This window comes from Neofelis nebulosa, chromosome X (assembly GCF_028018385.1).
Source record: "Neofelis nebulosa isolate mNeoNeb1 chromosome X, mNeoNeb1.pri, whole genome shotgun sequence".
Lineage (NCBI taxonomy): Eukaryota > Metazoa > Chordata > Mammalia > Carnivora > Felidae > Neofelis > Neofelis nebulosa.
Window position 1 is genome coordinate 49,088,456 of NC_080800.1, and position 21,799 is coordinate 49,110,254.

The window sequence follows — 21,799 nt, forward strand, 5'->3', positions numbered from 1 at the left end:
CTGGGTTTGAAGAAAGAATGTGTTTCATTTATTAAAACATTTTTTTTCGCGCTCTCTCTGTGTCCCTCTCTCTCAAAAATAAATAAACATTGGAAAAAAATATTTTTGAGAGAGAGAGCGAGAGCGAACGCAAGAGAGAGAGAGAGAGAACAAGTGGGGGAGGGGCAGAGAGAGAGGGAGATACAGAATCTGAACCAGGCTCCAAGCTCTGAGCTGTCAGCACATGGCCCAACGTGGGGCTCAAACTCATGAGCCGTGAGATCATGACCTGACCTGAAGTCAGATGCTTAACTGACTGAGCCACCCAAGTGCCCCAAAAGAATGTGTTTTATATTTCTAGCATTTACTTCTGATTTTCTTAGGATCTCCATGTATGCTTACATTACCTATTTGTTCTTGTGTATTGTCCACTTTTCCTATGAGAAGTCTTGGCATATTAGTCATTGCCATCTTAAATTTCAAGTCTAATAATTTCTCTGCCATATCAGTTCAGTTCTGATGGTTGATTTATCTTTTCAGACTGTGTTTGTTAATTTTAGTATGCTTGTAACGTTTGGCAAAACTTGGCTGAGGCTTTTAGTGTGAGGTTTTATGTTTATCTGGCTAAGAATTAGATTGTTCTTGCTTGTTGCTGCAGTAGCATACGTCAGAGGCCAAAAATTCTTTTGGGGCACTTGTTTGTGATTCCTCTATTGTCTTGGGTTTCATTGATTTTCTTTCTTAAAGAGCCCAGGCTTCCAGTTCCCTCAGCTGTGATCTCCTGTAGTTAAACACCAATGCAGTGCATATGGTAGTACAGTGTGGGGAAGAAGAAGCATTTCATACTTCTATGCTTAGGTCTCAGTCTTTTAGGACACGTACCCCTGAAATATGACCTTCACAAGTGCTCCTCAGATTTTCCCGACTTAGAAGAGATGGGAAGACTAAAAAATTTAGGAATGGGTATATCATTTCCCCTATACCTAAGACTACAAAAAGTCCTCAATATTTCCATTCCCCCAGTTTGGTTACACACTGGTAATAGACAAGTCAGTAGCCTTAGGTCTCATGTACTATATAGTTCATAACTTCAAGGTACATAAGCTGTACTGCTCAACGTCACATGAACTTTATAATTCTAGAGTCCTAGAGCATTATAATTCAAAATACTGCTTCCTGAAAATTATAGATTCAGGCTCTAAACTCAAAATCTCTTTGGCCAATGGCTCCATTATTCATTTTATTATTATTATTTACTTTTATTTTGAGAGAGAGAGAGCACACGCAGGGAAAGGTCAGAGAGAGAGGTAGAGACAGAGAATTTCAAGCAGACTCTGCGCTGTCGGCATGGAGTTCAATATGGGGCTCAAACCCACGAACTGTGAGATCATGACCTAAGCTGAAACCAAGAGTCAGCTGCTCAACCAGCTGAGCCACCCAGGTGCACCCATTCTGTTGTTTTTTTTTTTAAAGTTTATTTATTTATTTTGAGAGAAAGACACAGGTGTGGGAGGGGGAATGGCAGAGAGGGAGAGAGAATCTCAAGCAGTCTCCACACTGTCAGCACAGGGCCCTAAGCGGAGCTCAATCCCACAAGATCAAGAGTCAGACGTTTAACTGAATGAGCCACCCAGGTGCCCCTCCAGTATTCTGTTTTAACGGTGCTCTGGTTGAAGGGCTATAATATTTAAAAATAGATGGACCCAGGACTCTATAGTGTCTAAGCACTGCAATGTCAGTGCACTGTATTTTTCTGGCTTTGAAGTAAAATAAACAAAACAAAGCAAAGCAAAGCAAAGCAAAGCAAAACAAAACAAACCTGTGGCCTCCGGAAGGCTCAGAGTCTAAATTGACTACAGTTTTATTTTTACTTTTTGACTCAGGTTTTATGACACCAGAATTCTCTAGCTTGAAGGCTCTATGACCCCAGGCCCTTTGGAGACCTGAAGTTTTGTGGTTAAGGGTCTTGATGGTTACAGCCCCATTGTCTAGTGTTTCAATGTTCCTAGTCTTCTGTGGCTTTAGGTCTATATGGCTCTTGATGTGCAAGTTACCAGGACCCTAAGGTAGGCCTTGGCCTATAAGATGCAAGGGTGATGGGAGGTAGAGTCTCTGGTCCCAGGGGACCACTGTTCCAGCACTCTGTGCTTTCTGAGCCCTCTAAAACAAGAGCTAAACGAGGTCCACGGGGTCCTTGTTACCTGCTTCATCTTGCTACCAAACATGAAGCCACTCACATCAACAAGAACAAATGCCACAAATACCAGAATACCATGTTTATCTTGACAGGTGCGAGGCCTCTGGGGGCAAAGTCATGAATAAAATAGTCATCGTAAACCTGGACAAAAAGAAGTGAAACCATCAAGAACTGTGAGAGGCAATCTAAATCAGGTCCCCTCTTACTCTCCCTACAAAACGCCCTGCTTTTTTTCCTTCCTAGGCCTTATCTCTGTTTCTAGTTAAATAGACATCTGTGCGATTGTTTGTTCAATGTTCGTCCGAACTGTGTCTCTGCTGTTCAGGCTGTCAGCCTAGGGCCTGCCCCAGAGCTGTGGAGTGAATGGGACTGGCTTGTGGCCCAAGGCTCCACGGATCAGGATCTCTGTAATATGTGAGTTCCTGTCCATGAGAGCTGACTTGCACAGTCTTGAGGGCCCCTGGGGACATTTTGCCTGGGATCCAGGAACTGTAAGTATTGTTTTAACCTCCCTATAACAGAGTGAGCCAGGGGCCCAGGTCCATTGCTTCCAGGAGCTGGGAGTTTGCAGGGCCTCCCTCTCCTCCTTAAACCTCCTTTCTGCTGTTGCTGGGCAGAATGGGCAGGGAAGGAGAGAGCAGAGGCTGAGTGAGCTGTTTGTTCAGAGGGGATTGGTTAGACCAGGTGCAGATGCCTTGGGCTGTCAGGGATGTGATTGGCTGCTGACCCCCTTCCCCCACTGCATCTCCCCTCTGCAGAGCCTGGGGGCTGGGACAGCTGAGGGAAGTGGAGGGGGGAGCTGGGACGGCCCCCAGGACCAGTGTCAGCTCAGCCTAGGGAAGTTTGGGCTTGCTGAGGGTCTGTACTGCTCAGTAGCCTGAAGTAAGCTCTGCCTTGGGACAACCAGCTTTATTCTCCCCTCTGCCATTCAGGCATGCTCTGATCACAAGGCTGGACACACTATCTCCCCCTCTCTCAAGGGGAAAGGAGGATAAGGGAGGACATCTTACTCTTTCCCTCCATTCCAGCCTTTGAATCAATTCACAAGTGCATGTGCAAGCTCTGTCTACACATTCTCCTGGTACTCTACAGCAGTTCTCAAAGGCCTGGGTCATCCATTGTGCAACTGCCCAAGCCCAAGGCAGACCTCAGCTGCTTTCCCATTCCTCCCATAACCTGGGTAGGTGAGGGTTTCTAGACAAATCACATTCCTATCTCTTCATGGTTCCAGGCTCCCTGGTGGCCCCTCACCTCACAGCCTATAAGCCAGAGGCATGACCCAGGTCACCAACCTCTCATGCTCTCCTCAGCTGACATGCCACCTCACTTTCAGGAAATGTTTCCTTTCCTTCCTAACGAAGAAAATTAGGGCACCAGGCCATGTGCCTTGGACTGACCACCCCACCCTTGCACAGGGTTCACACACCCATACACCTCTTCCTCTATGAAGGACAAAACAGTCCTGTCCTGGACCCCATGCACTCCCAGCCTCCAGCACCTCCTCCACTGGTCAGACCCTTCTCTCCAACCTGCTCCACACATGCTACTGGGTCTTCTTTAGAATACAAAAAGTTGTGTGTCTTTACCATTCACTAAGAAAATCCCTATTGATCCCGATCCCATCCTAACCTCAAACCACGTTCTCGCCTCTCTGCAGCATGCCAAGGCAATCACATTGTCACCTGCAATGGTCTACTCACCTCCAGTTTACTCCTCTCCACACCACAGAATGGCTTCAGCCCCTCCCACACACTGACTCTTCTCTCACTAAAGGCAACAGTAACTAGTTCGTTTCCAAACTCAATGGGTGTATTTTGATTCTTACTGGACTGCATCTCCCTGATGTATTTCACAATTGGTGATCACTTTCAGTCCCAAGAAGAATCTTTCGTCCTGGGAATCTGAGATGATGAACTCTCCTTATTCTCCTACCAGCTCCCTGGCCCATCTGATTCAGCCTCTTTCTAGAGCTCCATTTTCTTCCCCTGTCCCTTAAGCAGTGCTTCTTGATAGTTTTCAGTTACGGTATGGCAAAGAAAATGACTATGTTTGTGTAGCACAATGGAGGGAAGTGGTGGGGATATAGATCTCTGAGCAGACTGCTGGCAGCTGGTGGGGCTGGACCCCCTGAGAGCTGAGGAGATCAACAGCTGCTGGACTGGGAAGCTGTGCCTTAGCAATTGCCATCCTGGATCTGCTCTTCTGGCTTGATACATTCTCCCTGGGTCACTTCCTTAGCTCTCATCCTTTCAGTCCCTGAATCTCCGTGATGACCCAATACCTCTTTCTCCAGTCCAACGCTCTCTACTCTTTCCCCTCCACAAGTGCATACCTACTCACTGTTGGATCTGTTCCCTTGGATGTCAGAAGATGCCTCCAATGTATTTTGCCCAAACAATAAATTCATATATTTCCCCCAACCTGCCCGTGTGTGCCTTTGTCATTTAGAGACCCCATCATCCACATGGTCACTCCAGATACAAATCTGAGTGTCACCCCTGAATCCTCCTGTGCCCCTCACTCCCCACATCCAACCAGCCACCAATTCTTGCTGGTTTAATCTGCTGGATATGTCTCAGGTCTACCCCACCTCTCCATCCCAAACTAACAAAACCCAAATTCAGGACTTCTTTCTCTTTGGTTCTGCTGCTTCCATTGTGGCCTCTCCCAACCATGCACCTTTGTAGCAGCTGCTCAGTCTGGTCTTTCTAGTCTCAAACCCATAATGTCATTCCCTCTCATGGCTGCCTGGTCACCTTCAAGACGTATTCCATATTCCTTATCATGCCTCTGCAGCACTTATAGCCTTCACTCTCACCTCTCACCATTTCTTGTGCCTCAAATCAATGCTCCAGGAACTCTGACCTACTCTAAGCCTTCCCTAAACACCCCTGGGTATATCTGGCCTTCGTTCCTTGTATCATGCAGCTCCCAGTTGGCTAGAATGTCTTTCTCTTTTCACAGCCCCCCTCCCAACTTGATACACTTTTTTGTATTCTTTAATCCAAGTCAGTCTTTGCTTCTACCAAGGAGCCCTCCCCTGACCACCTCCTTCCCTCATGATGGTATCCTTCTTACCTTGTGTTGTCATTGAAAGAGCACTTCTCTCTCTCTCTCCCTCTCTCTCTCTCTCTCCCCCCCTCTGTGCTTCACCCAGAGACAGTGCATAGGATCTGTGTGGAATTCACATCAGGGTTCCCCAAACCATCCAGCAGCGAGCATGAAGCACATTAGGTGCCCAGGGAGTCCCAACTGAGGGAATGAAGGGGTGAAATTGTTGAGCTTTGAAAGGTGAGCATACTCAAGCAGGAATGGGAGGTCAGTTGAGGGGTTTTGGGTAGGGGGTGCAGGAGTCAGGGCACACAGTAAGTGGGAGTATCTGTCTTACTACTTAGTGCCTAATTCCATCTGGTCTAATTATATTTTTACTCCAGGCAAAGGCCAAAAAGGTAAAGAATGAACAAGCAGACAAATACCTCAGTTAACACACCTACATGATAGAACACCAGGTTAAGGCCCCTGCTGCCACCTTGCTGGCAGAGTACCTTCAGCCCCTACTTTGAGAGGGTGAATTATTTTATTCCCCCTACACAACCATCCTTCTGTGCCATACCTCTGTGCCTCTGCACAGGCTGTCCCCCATCTCTCTGCATGCTATTCCCTTCACCCTATCGACCCAGGTAGAGGTAGAGTCTGTTCATATTTTCCCAGGCTAATTCATTTATTTTTTAAAATTTTTTTAACGTTTATTTATTTTTGAGACAGAGAGAGACAGAGCATGAATGGGGGAGGGTCAGAGAGAGGGAGACACAGAATCTGAAACAGGCTCCAGGCTCTGAGCTGTCAGCACAGAGCTTGACGCGGGGCTCAAACTCACGGACCGCGAGATCATGACCTGAGCCGAAGTCAGCCGCTTAACCGACTGAGCCACCCAGGCGCCCCTTCCCAGGCTAATTTAAAGGCCAACTCCTTTCGGAAGGCTTTCCTCAAACCCTTGTCAGTGATATCGGCACATAACCCATTACAGATTTATATGCAGCATTTAGAGCATTTTACGACTGCCACGGCTGTATGTGTCCAGCTGCCTCAGGACTGGGACATTCCAAAGGAAGATTAGAGGCTGTGTCCACCTCATTTCTGAGTTCCCAGAGTCAATGAGGACAGGACTGGGCTAGAGTAGCTCTGATCGGTGGCAGTGTATCCACGTATGAATAAGTGAACAAACACGTGCGTGGGGGAGAGTTGTTACCAAAGCACTATATTATCACAGAGCAGACAGAGGAATTGTCAGTGGACTGAGGTCATCAGGGAGGTGACGTTTGAGCAAGGTCTTCAAGGACGGGGAGGACACTGACCAGTGGACAAAGGAGGGAGAAGACATTCCCAGGGCAGCAGATAGTGTGAGCAAATGCTTAGACACACAGATGGCTGACAAATTCAGGTGTTTCTGAAGAGAAGTGTGCAGTGTGGTGCGGCGTGGTGTGAGGCAGTTGGAGGGTGGTTTGTGTGCTGTACGCAGTGAGAGGTGTGGCAGGAAAGGCAGACTGTGGCCAGACATCTCAGGCTGCCGTACGATCATTGTCATCAAGCCCAGGGTCTTGGGTCTGTGCTTTGCCCCTCTGGCAGAGCATGGGACCTCTGTATATTATTCATGAGTGTGTGAGCTCAGAATTAAGGGATCCCTGTTTAGGAAGATGGCTCTGGCGAGGCAAAAAGTATTTTTAAAACTTAGAGACAGCAAGAAAGCCCGAGGGATGTGAGAGTATCAGAGCTGCAGAAAGTGTGAGAGCCCCACGAGTGTGAGAGACCAATTACTGGCTAATGGTTCACTTTCCAAAAGGACTGGTTAAGAGTGGGCTATAACATGGGGTGCCTGGGGGGGCTCAGTGGGTTAAGCGTTCAACTTTGGCTCAGGTCATGATCTCACGGTTCGTGGGTTCGAGCTCCACGTTGGGCTCTGTGCTGACAGCTCAGAGCCTGGAGCCTGCTTCAGATTCTGTGTCTCCCTCTCTCTCTGCCCTTCCCTCACCCTCTCTCTCTCCATCTCTCTCTCTCAAAAATAAATAAACATTAAAAAATTAAATTAAATTAAAAAAAAATTAAAAAGTGTGGGCTATAATGTGATTCAATTAGGAATGGATGCATTTGTACTTTGATTCAATTTATACAGCTCCAGGTCTCCAACACTTAGAGAAGCACATGTGCTTCCCATGGTTTGAAGCCATGTGTCCCCCCCTATACATCATTCTGTCCGTGTCCGCTTGTTCTCATTCATCATAGGGAAAGACAGATGAGCAACTTACAGAAGCCAGATTATTGCCCAGGCTTGTCTGACTCCAGAGCCCATGCTCGTCCCATTCCCCTGGCCCCCTCACCTGCAGTGACCTCCAGTGATGTCTTCCATGACTACGTCATACTGGACCACAAAGTTGGCCATGGTGCCTGAGCTGGAGAAGGCAGACTGGTCTTGCAGTGTTGGGCAGAAGGTGATTCAGATACAGGTCTCTCCTCATTCAATCCTGGTGGATGGGGGTGAGTCAGCCTCACCTGGATTGGTGGGGAGGATAGAGGTGGGTGGCATGGAGGGCCCACCAGGCAGAAATCCAGGAAAGGGGTATCAAAAAGGGCAATATCTGAGCATGGGGAAAAGCAAACCCTGTACCACCTGCTGCTCCTCCTGCCCACAACACCATTCCACCTGACAAAATGCTATATACTCCTCTCCAAATCCTACAATCAGCTCCTCCTGCTCTGCTTCTTTCAGCAGGCCCAGCCTGACAGACCCAGGCTTCCCCACAGCTCCCAGGCTCAGGAAGTCTGACCCTCACCCACAATCTCACCCTGGGCCCCATCTCTGGAGGAATGTCATGTCCCCAGATAGACCAGGGGCCTGGGTCTCCTCCCACAGAGGCTGTATGGCATGTGCCATGGAGACGGACAAACACAGAGCAACAGGGCCTAGGTCCTCTCCCATGCCCCTTACTGTTGTGGCAAATTGCAGTCTAGCAAGCTTCTCCTCTGGGATAGAATTTCATGTGTTCTGCCTTCTGACTCTCAGAATCATGTGTGTGAATGAGGCTCTCGGCGCCTCAAGAAATCACAGATGATTTTCTGGTCTCGGATGTTTTCAGGCCACAAGATCAACTCCACTGGAATTTCAGCCCAAGACATGACCACTTAGACATACCTCTGTGCCTCCTTTTTTCCAGAAAATGGAACCTTGGGAATTCTGCTTCCCCCCTCCTTCCTGCTACAGCTGTCAGGAAGCTTAGGGGCAAGCCAAGCCCCCATACTCTCTGAGGCGCCTGCTTATATGCATTCCCTTGGCTTCCTTCCTTTCAGAGGTCTTTGTTCTGTTTTATCCCCACAGGATTAGCTCTATCCTCTGCTTTAACCTTTAAGGAGAAGGAGGAGAGAGCTGCCATTTATAGCTTAGGGCTTAAGAGTGCAGCCTCCAAGGACTCAGATGCTGCCTGTGGGCCCCTGGACAAGTTATTCACACCCTCTAAGCCTCAGTCTCCTCATCCGTAGCATAGGAATGATGACAGCTCCTGTCTCATAGACAGTGTTTGTGGGGATTAAATGAGACCATTTATGTAAAGCATTTGGAACCATACTTGGTTCTTAGTAAGTGCTCAATAATGCTAACAATTAACGATTATCATCACATCTTCATTACTCTGCACCAGTGATTTGTAGGAAGGAATTTTCTCAAATCCTCACAACGGTCCTGGGCTATAGATGTCACCTCCCCATTGTACTGATGGGAAAAGTGTAGCAGAGCAAGTGAGTGATTTGCCTGTGGTCCCACCTTAGGAAAAGGTCAAAGCTGGGATTTCAACCCAGATCTGTGTGTCTGTTTTTCTCCTTTATGTGTACCAGCCTGCCTCTCTGGGTCAGCAGGGTCAAAGCAGGCAAGACCTCCAAGCTAAACAGCTTGGTGAGGGTGGGCCCATGGCATGGGTGATTTCTCTGTGCCTGTACATTCATCTCTCAGACGAGGTGGGTAGGCCAGCTCAGTGGTTCTCCAATCTGGCTGGACATCAAATTCACCTGCAAGTGGGTTGAAAACATAGATTCCTGGGTTCCCCCCCACACACCTACTGAAGCAGAATCCAGAAGAGTGGGGTCCAGGAATCTGTATTGCTAACAGCTTACATAGTGATTCTGATGTAGCCAGTCTGGCCTTCAAACATCTGTAGATTAAATTCAAAGCAAGGCTGGCAGCCAGGACATCTCTCTGGCCTACAGAGCCTGAGATGGTATCCTCAAGGGCAGCCTGCACTTCATACTGACCTCACATTGCCCTTGCATTCTCAATGGTCATTTGAGAGGAAGCAAGTGTGGTTTCCACCACTTTTTTGGAATAAATATGGAAGTTTACAGATCAACCTATCCAGTCATTACCTCATTAACACTTATTTACTTATTCATTTATGCATTTATTCACATTACATTCACCCACTCTTTCCTTACTCACACATTCATTCATTCCATTTTTCTTTCACATTCATTGTCTGTGTCAATCAGAATGCTGTCAAAAAAGAGATGACACACTCAGTGGGTAACTGAAGATTAGTGAAGACATAAATTTTCAGAGATGGGCAGGGTTAAGAGAGCTCACAAGTGATCATCAGATACCCAAGGACTCATCAGCTAAAAGCCATTACCACTCCAAAAATTGAAGGACCATAAGATCATAAGAATGGTTACATTTATAATTGGGATAAGGGGCTCCCCACAGGAGTTATGACCATGATTAGGGAACTTAAACATGGCCAAAAGACAACACAATGGATAAGAACACATGGGAATAAATACTGTAAAGTCTGATCATCCTTCATCTCGTGACAATGTGTCTTGTTTGCAGAACAAGGGAGCCCAGAGGATGCAATCAAGAAAAGTCATTCTCCTGGGGCACAAAATAGGATAGACATGGCTCAAGAGGAGCAAATGAGGAATAACAAAGAGAGCCCAGCACCATCAGCTCCTTTGCTGCCCTTGCTCCTGCTTGGGCTGACCCAGTCACGTGTACTTCATAAAGATCTTCGATGTGGGCACATGCTACATGGTGAACGGAATGCAAGACCACATCCAGAGCCATACAGTCTACTATCTAATGAACATCCACATCACACGCTGCTCCATCTACCTATGCTGGCACAGTGAGAGTGAACTCAACCTCAGAGGCTGCATTGGAGGTGACTCTGGCCTCTCGGCTCAGGGCAAGCAGGTAGGAAGGGTTCCATGCACCCCAAGGCATTGACTGATCTGGTCTAGGTGGGCCATGGGTGGGTGGTGTGGCCACTGCCTGGGTCCTGAGGATGGGGGAGGGAACTCACTGACAGTGTAAAAGCAGGTTTTGGTCACACCCACACTTCCACTCCATCAGCCACTCATCCTTGAATGTCTCCCATGTGCCAACATTTGCAAGTTGGTCCTAGCACTTAAGGCTTGCCCAGATCTGGCTGCATCTCCAGCCCTATTACAATGAACACCCTTAACCCCTGCCTGAAAGGTCCCCAATCTCTCTTACAACTCTGTGCCTTTGCTTGTACAGTTTCTCCCACCTAGCCTGCCCTCTGTCATCTGGTCACCATCACTTGTACAGACAGCTCCCCTGATGTGCCCCATCCTTGAATCCATCTTCTCCCTTACTCAGTGCTGATGCCACAGCCTCCAGCCTCAACTACAGGCCATATCACTGTCAGCACTTGTCTCCCACAAGTTACTGCTCTTTTCCTGCCCTCTCTCGCCCACCATCTTCCAAGGTATAGCTCCTGTTCCATGGTTTGGTCCAGAAATCCTTCCCTTGTCCTCCTCTGCCCTCCCAGGCAGGTCACTGTGCCCTGGGCTCCATCTCTCCCAGTTCTGGTCCATCTCTGACCCTGTGGTATGAGTCTCTTCTCTGCAGCCAAGGATAGTAATCTGTACATTATGGTTATAAAACAAAACAAAGGCCCATGTTTTCCTTAGAGTTTGACCCCGTGCTGGGCTTGTTAACACAGTTATTTTTCTTGCTGGGTGGATGGCTTGGGTAGGACAAATGGGAAATGAGGTGCAGGAGGGAGGGAGCACTATCTTTTATTGGGCACCTGTGTACAGTCACGGCACCATTGCTGTGAGCCTCATTTAATCTTTACAACAGCTCTGTGGGGTGGGCATTACCACTAATGGTTTATGAAACCTGATGAAGCTAAGGCCCAAGGAGGAGCAAAGAGCAGTCCCAGGTCATGCAGCCAGTAAAAGAGAGAGCCAGGACTGGAAACCATGTTTTCCTGCCTGCCCCTCAGCATTCCCCACTGCAGAGGTGGTGGTGTCCTAGGCAAGGCACTGCACTGGAAGGCCCATGGTTCCCTTTCTGTTACCTTCAGACTGGCAGCCTCCCCTTGAGGTGGACTAACACCTCTGACTCCCACCCCTCTCACTCTTCAGAGCAGAATGGAGGGTATGGGTGACATCACCCACCCCTGCCCCATGGCAACACTTAAAGCCAGGGTCTTTTAGTTGGGGTCAGCTATTGCCCTGCCAAACTACTGCCCTGCCTACACAGCTCAATATCCAGTTTGGACGCGTGGTCACCTCCACAATGCATACTGCCTCTGCACACAAACATGTATATGTATGCATATACCTGGAGCCAAACTTCATGCTTATGGAAACAGTGAATCATACAGTTGCAAAGCACTTTCCCATTGACTGTCACCTATAATCAGTCACAGAGTCTGTCACCTACTGTGTGTCATGGAGCACTCTAGGTGCTCCTCGTTCACTATCTATTGTGACTCTCACAGGATCAGGCTGGGTGAGCAAATGCTGTTCACATTTTACAGGGAGGAGATACGAAGACAGAGAGAGCAGGGATGTGTCCCAGGGCACACAAGGACCTGTATGCTGGGGTAGTTTAACCCCTGTCGCCTACCTCCCAATCAAGGCTCCTTCCACCAGAGCACACTGACTGCTGATCCTAATTAGAATCCATAATTAGAATGTGTGTACACAATGCTTGTATTTGTACATATACATGTGTGCCTGTGTCTATGCATTTGTGCTGATAATCCTCACACACTGTCTGTGACTAATAACATGCCTATATGCAGAAGAAGAGTGAATCACTTGGTCATTTGGGGTTCCACAGCTCTTTATGGTACCTCTCAGTGCTGTCATCATTTCTCTCACTGGACTGGTTGTATCCTGAGAATTGGATACTCTGGTACTCATCACTAAAGTGTTCGAGCCACACTGCTGGCTCTCTGTCACCTAGGTCCTTGTGGGTAGTTTCTGATAACCAGCTTACTAAAGAAGAAAAAACCCAGGGGCATGGTTTACAGATGCTGCTGCTTGATAAGCAGGAACTAGGTGGAAGTTGACAGCCGTGGTGTTAATAGCCTCACACAGTTGTGACCCTGAAGAGAAGTAAGGAAAAGAAATCCTCTTAGGAGGCAAAACTCAGAGCCATGCATCTGGTTTATCTCTTTATCCAGAAAGTGACCTGGCCAGACACAGAATCAATACCATCTAACACTCTGGCCAAATGGTCAGAGAGTAGGAAGGAACAAGATGGAGAACTGATAGCATAATAATAATGCAACAAAATAGTGCTTATTATGTGTAAGGCACAGTGTAATTGCTTTGCTTGAATATATATGAGGAGTAAGTGAACAGATCTCTCAGGATGGGCTGAGTATAAGAATATTTGTGCTACCATAAGGAGCATGATGGCTTAGCCTAGGGAAATCAGTCTTTCTCTAAACATCCAAGTGATTGTTTGATGAGCCAATGAACAAAATTGCCATAGTAGAAGAGATGGATGTTACAGAGGGGTTCAACATGGATTTACCTTCACTTAGGTTGACTTGGCTATCATCACTGTTGAGTGCTTACTTTCTCAACAGCACAAATCCCAATATGTTGGCATTCTCTGGGAAGACCAACAAGTCCTTGAGTAACAGACAGATTACATTGGGCCTCTTCCACCATGGAGTGAGTATCAATTTATTCTTACTGAAATAACCACATATTCTGGAATGGATTTGCCTTCCTTGCCTCCAGTGCTTTTACTGGTACCATCATCTTTGGATTTTCTAATTATTTTATATACTTGATACACAACTGAAACATCCATACAATATTTTTTCTGGTCAAGGTACATATTTCACAGTGAAAGAGGTAAGACAATGGTTTAATGACCGGGCTTCCCTGTTCTTACCACATACACCATAATCTATAAACAACTGCCCTTATAAAAAGGTGGAATGGTCTATGGAAGCTTTAGTTATAGCTACAGTTAGGAAACAACGCTTTGTAAGGTATGAGGGCCATTCTACAAAATTCTGTGTATTCTTTTAATCAACAACAAATATATGGCGCTCTTTTTCTTATAAAAAGAATACATAGGTCTAGGAACCAAAGGGTGAAAATGGGAGTCACACCTCTCATCACTTCACTCAGTGAAACTCTTGCAAAAGTTTGATTAACAGGAAGTTGAGACTCCTACCTGGCTATTTGGGGTTCCCCATGACTTTGAACCAATAGACATAAAAAGGGTGTTTACTGTGTGGCTGGTATGAGTGCTTCTAATCATCAAGGGTAAATAAGGAGTCTTCTACACAATGGGATAGGGAAGAGCATGTTGGGAATCCAAGAGATTCACTGCGTGACCCTAGCACTGCCATGTCCAGTGGCAAAAGTTGAAGGAAGATTAATTACAACAGCCCAATAAAGATAGGAACTCTAAGAGCTCAGATTTCACACAATCATTTGGACGCAGCCTCTAGAGTCCCTTAGGAGCATAATATGCAACTTGCTCCTACAAGTCATGTACAGGATTGCTGGACCTAGTGGAGCAGGGCTTAATCTACTGTTTCTATCTATGAGTCCCGGGAAATCTCCTGAGTGCTTTCATTCACCTCGTGTGCAGTAATAAGGTTAGCCAAAGAATACAGGAGCCATACACATGGAGAACCTGAAAGGGCCCCATGCTACAAAGCAAATAACCATGAGCAGCTAAGGTGCTTGTTAAAGCCAAGGGGCACACATTGATTCAAAAGAGAGAAAGGTAAGTCAGAAACACCAGCTGTGGCCTCTTGGCTACTGTCAGGAACAAGGACTATAACCATCTTCCTTATTTCCTTCCTTGCTCCGTGTGTGTGTGTGTGTGTGTGTGTGTGTGTGTGTGTGATTTATTTCTGTCCTCTTCATCTTTGACCCATTGTAGAAGATAGCATGTGCATGGTGGCTCAAAGTAAAATTTAACTCATAGCTGGTAGCATATCTACAAAGGATTGCAAGAAAATTAGAATGGGAAAAGGTATCACCCAAAATTATTGGACTTGGAGCTCGAGACAGTAGGTGGTAAGATTTGCAGTAATCTTGTTTTGGAGAAGCGGTGGATGGTAGTTATAAATGGATTAGAAGCATTATGTTGAACCAAGACAGTTTTGAAAGTGTCAGTTTGGGGAAAAGTTTGCTATCCACTTTTTTCTTACAAATGTTTGTTCTCTAGTAGATATTTCTTATTCTCTCTCTCTCTCTCTCTCTCTCTCTCTCTCTCTCTCTCCTTCCCTCCACCCCTTCCTTGGCTACCCAGCATTCATTCTACCTTCTTTTATTCAGTTCACTAAGGAAATATTACTTTAGGGCTTGCATTTTCAACTTTTAAATGCAGAGGTGAAAGTGGATGGGGTGGTGGGTAATCACCCCCAATAGGGTGAAAATTAACTCTTGGAGAAGCAAAAATAAGCTATTATGATAGTTTGTGGCCCTCTACAGCTCAAGACTACCTAATAAAATCTTATTTCTGTTTTTAATTTTTCTTACTGGATTTTTTTGGGTATCACATGAGTAGCAATGATGCTGAGGTCATGGAAGATACACAAAATGTATGCAAGGTCAGCGTTACAAAACCTTGGAGAATACATGGCTGTGATTGGAGGATTTACAATTTGTTGCTCCATTGCAATCATATGTGAGAAGTGGCCTGCGTGTGCCCATTTGCTGCCATTGACTGCCTTTGATCCTCAGTTCCTTTGTGTTATTTGGACTTTGAGAATTAAATTAAAATAGGTTCTATTTAATTCTACAAACGTTACTCAATCCGTCATTATTTATGTCAGGTACTGAAAAGAAAAACTGTTGACAATATCTGAATAAATATCAAGCAGCACTTACATATTTTCACTGGGGTGCCTGGGTGGCTCAGTCGGTTAAGCATCCGACTTTGGCTCAGGTCATTATCTTGCAGTTCATGGGTTTCAGGCCCTCATCAGGCTCTGTGCTAACAGCTAAGAGCCTGGAGCCTGCTTCAGATTCTGTGTTTCCCTCTCTATCTGCCCCTCCCCCGCTGGCTCACGCGCTCTCTCTGTCTCTCAAAAATAAATAAACATTAAAAAAAATTAAGTTCACTAAAAATAGTTTTATAATAATTTAAAGTTTTCAATTGTTTTACTTTTGCTGGAAAAATAATGTGAATAACTTTCAGATATTTATTACGCTGTTATCATATCAGTCATGAAAATACCTAATTTCAGGGGCACCTGGCTGGCTCAGTCAGGTAGAACATGTGACTCTTGATCTCAGGGTTGTAAGTTCAAGCCTCACATTGGGTGTGGAGCCTACTTAAAAAATGGCTAATTTTCATATATAATTTGATACATTATAATGTAAATTACATTACAGTGTAAATAAATTGCATTTAAAGTTGTTCAGCAAATAGTTATATAGAGTTAAATGTTAATAGCTTTTACCATTTTTAAACTAACTTTTAACTTAAACATTTTAGTCATAACTAACCCTGTATTTAAAAATATTTTATGATGGACTTTGACAGATATATTTAGAACTCTGCAAACCAAAGCAACAAAATATACTTTCTTCTCGAGTGCACATGGAACATTCTCCAAGATAGATCACATACTGGGTCACAAAACAGCCCTTCATCACTATGAAAGAATTGAGATCATACCATGCACACTTTCAGACCACAATGCTATGAAACTTGAAATCAGCCACAGGAAAAAGTCTAGAAAACCTCCAAAAGCATGGAGGTTAAAGAACACCCCACTAAAGAATGAATGGGTCAACCAGGCAATTAGAGAAGAAATTTAAAAATATATGGAAACAAATGAAGATGAAAATACAACAATCCAAATGCTTTGGGATGCAGCAAAGGCAGTCCTGAGAGGAAAATACATTGCAATCCAGGCCTATCTCAAGAAACAAGAAAAATCCCAAATACAGAATCTTCCAGCACACCTAAAGGAAATAGAAGCATAACAGCAAAGACACCCCAAACCCAACAGAAGAAGAGAAATAATAATGATTAGAGCAGAAATAAACAATATAGAATCTAAAACACTGTAGAGAAGATCAATGAAACCAAGAGTTGGTTTTTTGAAAACGTAAACAAAATTGATAAACCTTTAGCCCGGCTTCTCAAAAAGAAAAGGGAGATGACCCAAATAGATAAAATCATGAATAAAAATGGAATTATTACAACCAATCCCTCAGAAATACAAGCAATTATCAGGGAATACTATAAAAAACTTATATGCCAACAAACTGGACAACCTGGAAGAAATGGACAAATTCCTAAACACCCATATTGTTCCAAAACTCAAACAGGAAGAAATAAAAAACTTGAACAGACCCTAACCAGTGAAGAAATTGAATCAGTTATCAAAAATCTCCCAACAAATAAGAGTCCAGGACCAGATGGCTTCCCAAGGGAATTCTACCAGACATTTAAAGCAGAGATAATACCTATCCTTCTCAAGCTGTTCCAAAAAACAGAAATGGAAGGAAATCTTCTGGACTCATTCTATGAAGCCAGCATTACTTTGATTCCCATACCAGCAAAAAGACAACTACAGGCCAATATCCCTAATGAATATGGATGCAAAAATTCTCAATAAGATACTAGCAAATCGAATTCAACAGCATATAAAAAGAATTGTTCACCATGATCAAGTGTGATTCATTCCTGGGCTGCAGGGCTGGTTCAACATTCGCAAATCAGTCAATGTGATACATCACATTAATAAAAGAAAAGATAAGAACCATATGATTCTGTCAATCGATGCAGAAAAGGCCTTTGACAAAATTCAGCATCCTTTCTTAATAAAAACCCTCGAGAAAGGACAGAAGGAACATATTTAAACATCAGAAAGGCCATTTATGAAAAGCCCACTACTAATATCATCTTCAGTGGGGAAAAACCGAGACCTTTCTCCCTGAGATCAGGAAAACGACAGGGATGTCCACTCTCACCGCTCTTGTTTCACAGTGTTCGAAGTTCTAGCATCAGCAATCAGACAACAAAAGGAAATCAAAGGCATCAAAATTGGCAAAGATGAAGTCAAGCTTTCATTTTTTGCAGATGACATGATACTATACATGGAAAACCCGACAGACTCCACCAAAAGTCTGCTAGAACTGATGCATGAATTCAACAAAGTCGCAGGATGAAAAATTAATGTACAGAAATCAGTTGTACTCTTATACACTAATAATGAAGCAACAGAAAGACAAATTGATTCCATTCACAATTGCACCAAGAAGCATAAAATACCTAGGAATAAATCTAACCAAAGATGTAAAAGATCTGTATCCTGAAAACTATAGAAAGCTTGTGAAGGAAATTGAAGAAGATATAAAGAAATGGAAAAACATTCCGTGTTCATGGATTGGAAGAATAAATATTGTCAAAATGTCAATACTACCCAAAGCTATCTACACATTCAGTGCAATCCCAATCAAAATTGCACCAGCATTCTTCTTGAAGCTAGAACAAGCAATCCTAAAATTTATATGGAACCACAAAAGGCCCCGAATAGCCAAAGTAATTTTGAAGAAGACCAAAGCAGGAGGCATCACAATCCCAGACTTTAGCCTCTACTACAAAGCTGTAATCATCAAGACAGCATGGTGTTGGCACAAAAACAGACACATAGACCAATGGAATAGAATAGAAACTCCAGAATTGGACCTACAAAAGTATGGCCAACTAATCTTTGACAAAGCAGGAAAGAATATCCAATGGAAAAAAGACAGTCTCTTTAACAAATGGTGCTGGGAGAACTGGACAGCAACAGGCAGAAGAATGAAACCAGACCACTTTCTTACACCATTCACAAAAACAAACTCAAAATGGATAAAGGACCTGAATGGAAGACAAGAAACCATCAAAACCCTAGAGGAGAAAGCAGGAAAAAACCTCTGTGACCTCAGCCGCAGCAATTTCTTACTTGACACATCCCCAAAGACAAGGGAATGAAAAACAAAATTGAACTATTGGGACCTCGTGAAGATAAAAAGCTTCTACACTGCAAAAGAAACAATCAACAAAACTAAAAGGCAACCAATGGAATGGGAAAAAGATATTTGCAAATGACATATTGGACAAAGTATCCAAAATCTATAAGAGCTCACCAAACTCCACACCCAAAAAACAAATAATCCAGTGAAGAAATGGGCAGAAAACATGAATAGACACTTCTCCAAAGAAGACATTCAGATGGCCAACAGGCACATGAAAAGATCTCAATGTCATTCCTCATCAGGGAAATACAAATGAAAACCACACTCAGATATTACCTCACGCCAGTCAGAGTGGCCAAAATGAACAAATCAGGAGACTATAGATGCTGGAGAGGATGTGGAGAAACGGGAACCCTCTTGCACTGTTGGTGGGAATGCAAATTGGTGCAGCCACTCTGGAAAACAGTGTGGAGGTTCCTCAGAAAATTAAAAGTAGACCTACCCTATGACCCAGCAATAGCACTGCTAGGAATTTACCCAAGGGATACAGGAGTGCTGATGCATCGGGGCACTTGTACCCCAATGTTTATAGCAGCACTTTCAACAATAGCCCAATTATGGAAAGAGCCTAAATGTCCATCAACTGATGAATGGATAAAGAAATTGTGGTTTATATACACAATGGAATACTACTTGGCAATGAGAAAGAATGAAATATGTCCTTTTGTAGCAACATGGATAGAACTGGAGAATGTTATGCTAAGTGAAATAAGCCATACAGAGAAAGACAGATACCATATGTTTTCACTCTTATGTGGATCCTGAGAAACTTAACAGAAGACCATGGGGGAGGGGAAGGAAGAAAAAAAAAAAGTTAGAGAGGGAGGGAACCAAACCATAAGAGACTCTAAAACTGAGAAACTGAGGGTTGATAGGGGATGGGAGGGAGGGGAGGGTGGGTATTAAGGAGGGCACCTTTTGGGATGAGCACTGGGTGTTGTATGGAAACCAATTTGACAATAAATTTCATATTAAAAAAATATTTTATGTATGAAGCACAATTATACATACATAGCTATATATATATATTTCAATATACATACATAGCTATATATATATATATATATATATATATATATATATATATTTCAATACCATAGATATACCACATACGGTATATCTATGGTATTGAAATTTCATGGGAGGGAGCAACAGCAATTAGAAAAAAAATATCAAGAAAGGCTTCTTAAAGAGTTATAATGAAAAGTAGGTGGATAAAACTACTCTAATAGCTCTTTCACTTCCTAGCCAAGGGGAAGAGGTATAATATAATCTAGAGTTAATAAATGATATAGTGAAAGAAAGAACAAAAATTGTGGGAGTTTATTCATTGTAGTAGTGGCCTCCAAGTTGTTAAGTGGCAAAAACATGAACTGGAGTCTGTCCCTATTTAGTCTTCCCAGCTCTGGCCACTCCCCACTTGTGTGGAACCAGACTTGATCTCTTTCCCCCTGCTCCACATGCCTTCAGTCCTTACATTTGCGGAGAAATAAGCCAACCCCATGTCGTGTCAAATTTTAGGCCTTGCATGAAGGGAGAAGAGGTAGAGAGCCCTGCAAGCCCATTGGTCTACAGAGGGAAGGGGAAAGGGCAGAGTTCTCCCAGGACTATGATACACTCTTAATTCTATCAAGCACTTTTAACTGAATTATTAGAATTATGACAAGTTCCTTGTCAGACCCCATCACCTCCCCATTCCATTTCAGATAGACATCACCTGGAAATCTGAGGGGGTCCCTGGACACAGTACCCATCCACTAAAGAGTCCTTCCTAAGCCTAAGCTGTCTCTGACCTTGTCTACCTCTCCTGGGTATTACCCAGCCCCTTAGGAAACCATGGTCCAAGAAATCAATGGAAGAACCTCTACTTCCAGTAAAAAACACCTCAGCGCCGAAAGCAAGTCTTGGTTCATGGTCAGTCAAGGAGCTGCCTTGCTTTAAATGGAGGTGGGTTTTGTTTTACATTGTTCCTTTATTGATGAATTTACAGGAAGAGAAAGCCATTACTCGGTCCTCCATAAGATTCTGTCCCAGCGATTAGGGGTCTGGTATTGGGGGACTAGAGGGTTGGGGATTCCTGGAGAAAGGTCCAGGGAAATACTCTCCCAAACAGGGTGAAGGTGGATCTTGGATTGTCTGAGGGCCCTATCCCTTAGTGGACAGTGTACCTGGGAGGGCAATTTCAACCACACAAGTGTACTTTGGCACATGGTTCCAAGTGTTCCTCCCTACCGCAACTCCTGCCACCATCCCTGGTGATCTCACTGTCCACATGAATAACCCAACCAACACCCTGTTCTCCCAGCCTATTGACCCCTCCCTCATCTCTAGGAAATGTCTTCACTCCCCTTTAAGCACCCATTCCTTGGGCCTTACCATCACTTTGTCTGCTCTGTCTTCTTAAATACAATCATCCTACTGCCTGACCATAGGACTAGTGCCCTAGTTCATCTTTCCAGTTCTGTCAACACCTCTTCGCAGATACCTAGAACACTGCCAGACATACAGCAGGCACTTGATACTTGGTATACTTCTTTAACATTCTGCCCTGTTCATAGGCTTCAAGTCTCCTATACTGTCTCCTAAATTTCCTCATCTTCCTCCCCAAGCCTCCCTGGGTCCCATGATCCATGTCTTCCACCATTCTGTGTATCTACTGTGTCAGGCACCGTGCACACAGTAATGAAGATAAAGACCCACATAGTCACGGTCTTTGATCTTGAGTCCTTATTCCAGAACCAAATCTTGAGATAAATGAACTAATCTTCTTGATTCCAAGAATACTGACCACCTTGCCATGGAGGAAAGGTCTCCCAAAAATCATGGGCTCCATCCTCCAATGGGGTCTCCCCAATGCCTGTCATCTTTCCACAGTCCCCTCTCCAAGTCCTTTCTTGACAGTCCCTTATCCCAGGCCTTACACTGTTACCTCCTCAGGGCTACATGAGTCAATCTCTAACATCTCCCTCTCTATCGGCTCCTGCCTGCTTAAACTTCTCTTTCCTTTCCCAAGAAAATCTTCACTTATTCCTTTATCTCCCTTGAGTACCTCTCTCCTCCCTGTCTCATCTACATTTCTCAAAAAGAGAGCCTATACTTGATGCCCAGTCTCCTCTACCTCTGCTTTCTGCTCCAGACTTGCCCACTTCACTCCTTCAAAGTCTGTCCTCTGTGCTTACAATCCTCATGACTCCCCACCCCACTGCAATCCTGCCTGTACTGCAGACTACAGCTAGGACCCAAGTTATCCCAGAGAAGCATGCTAAGCTTGCTCCCCTGAATCCAATAAATATAGATTGAGGCAGA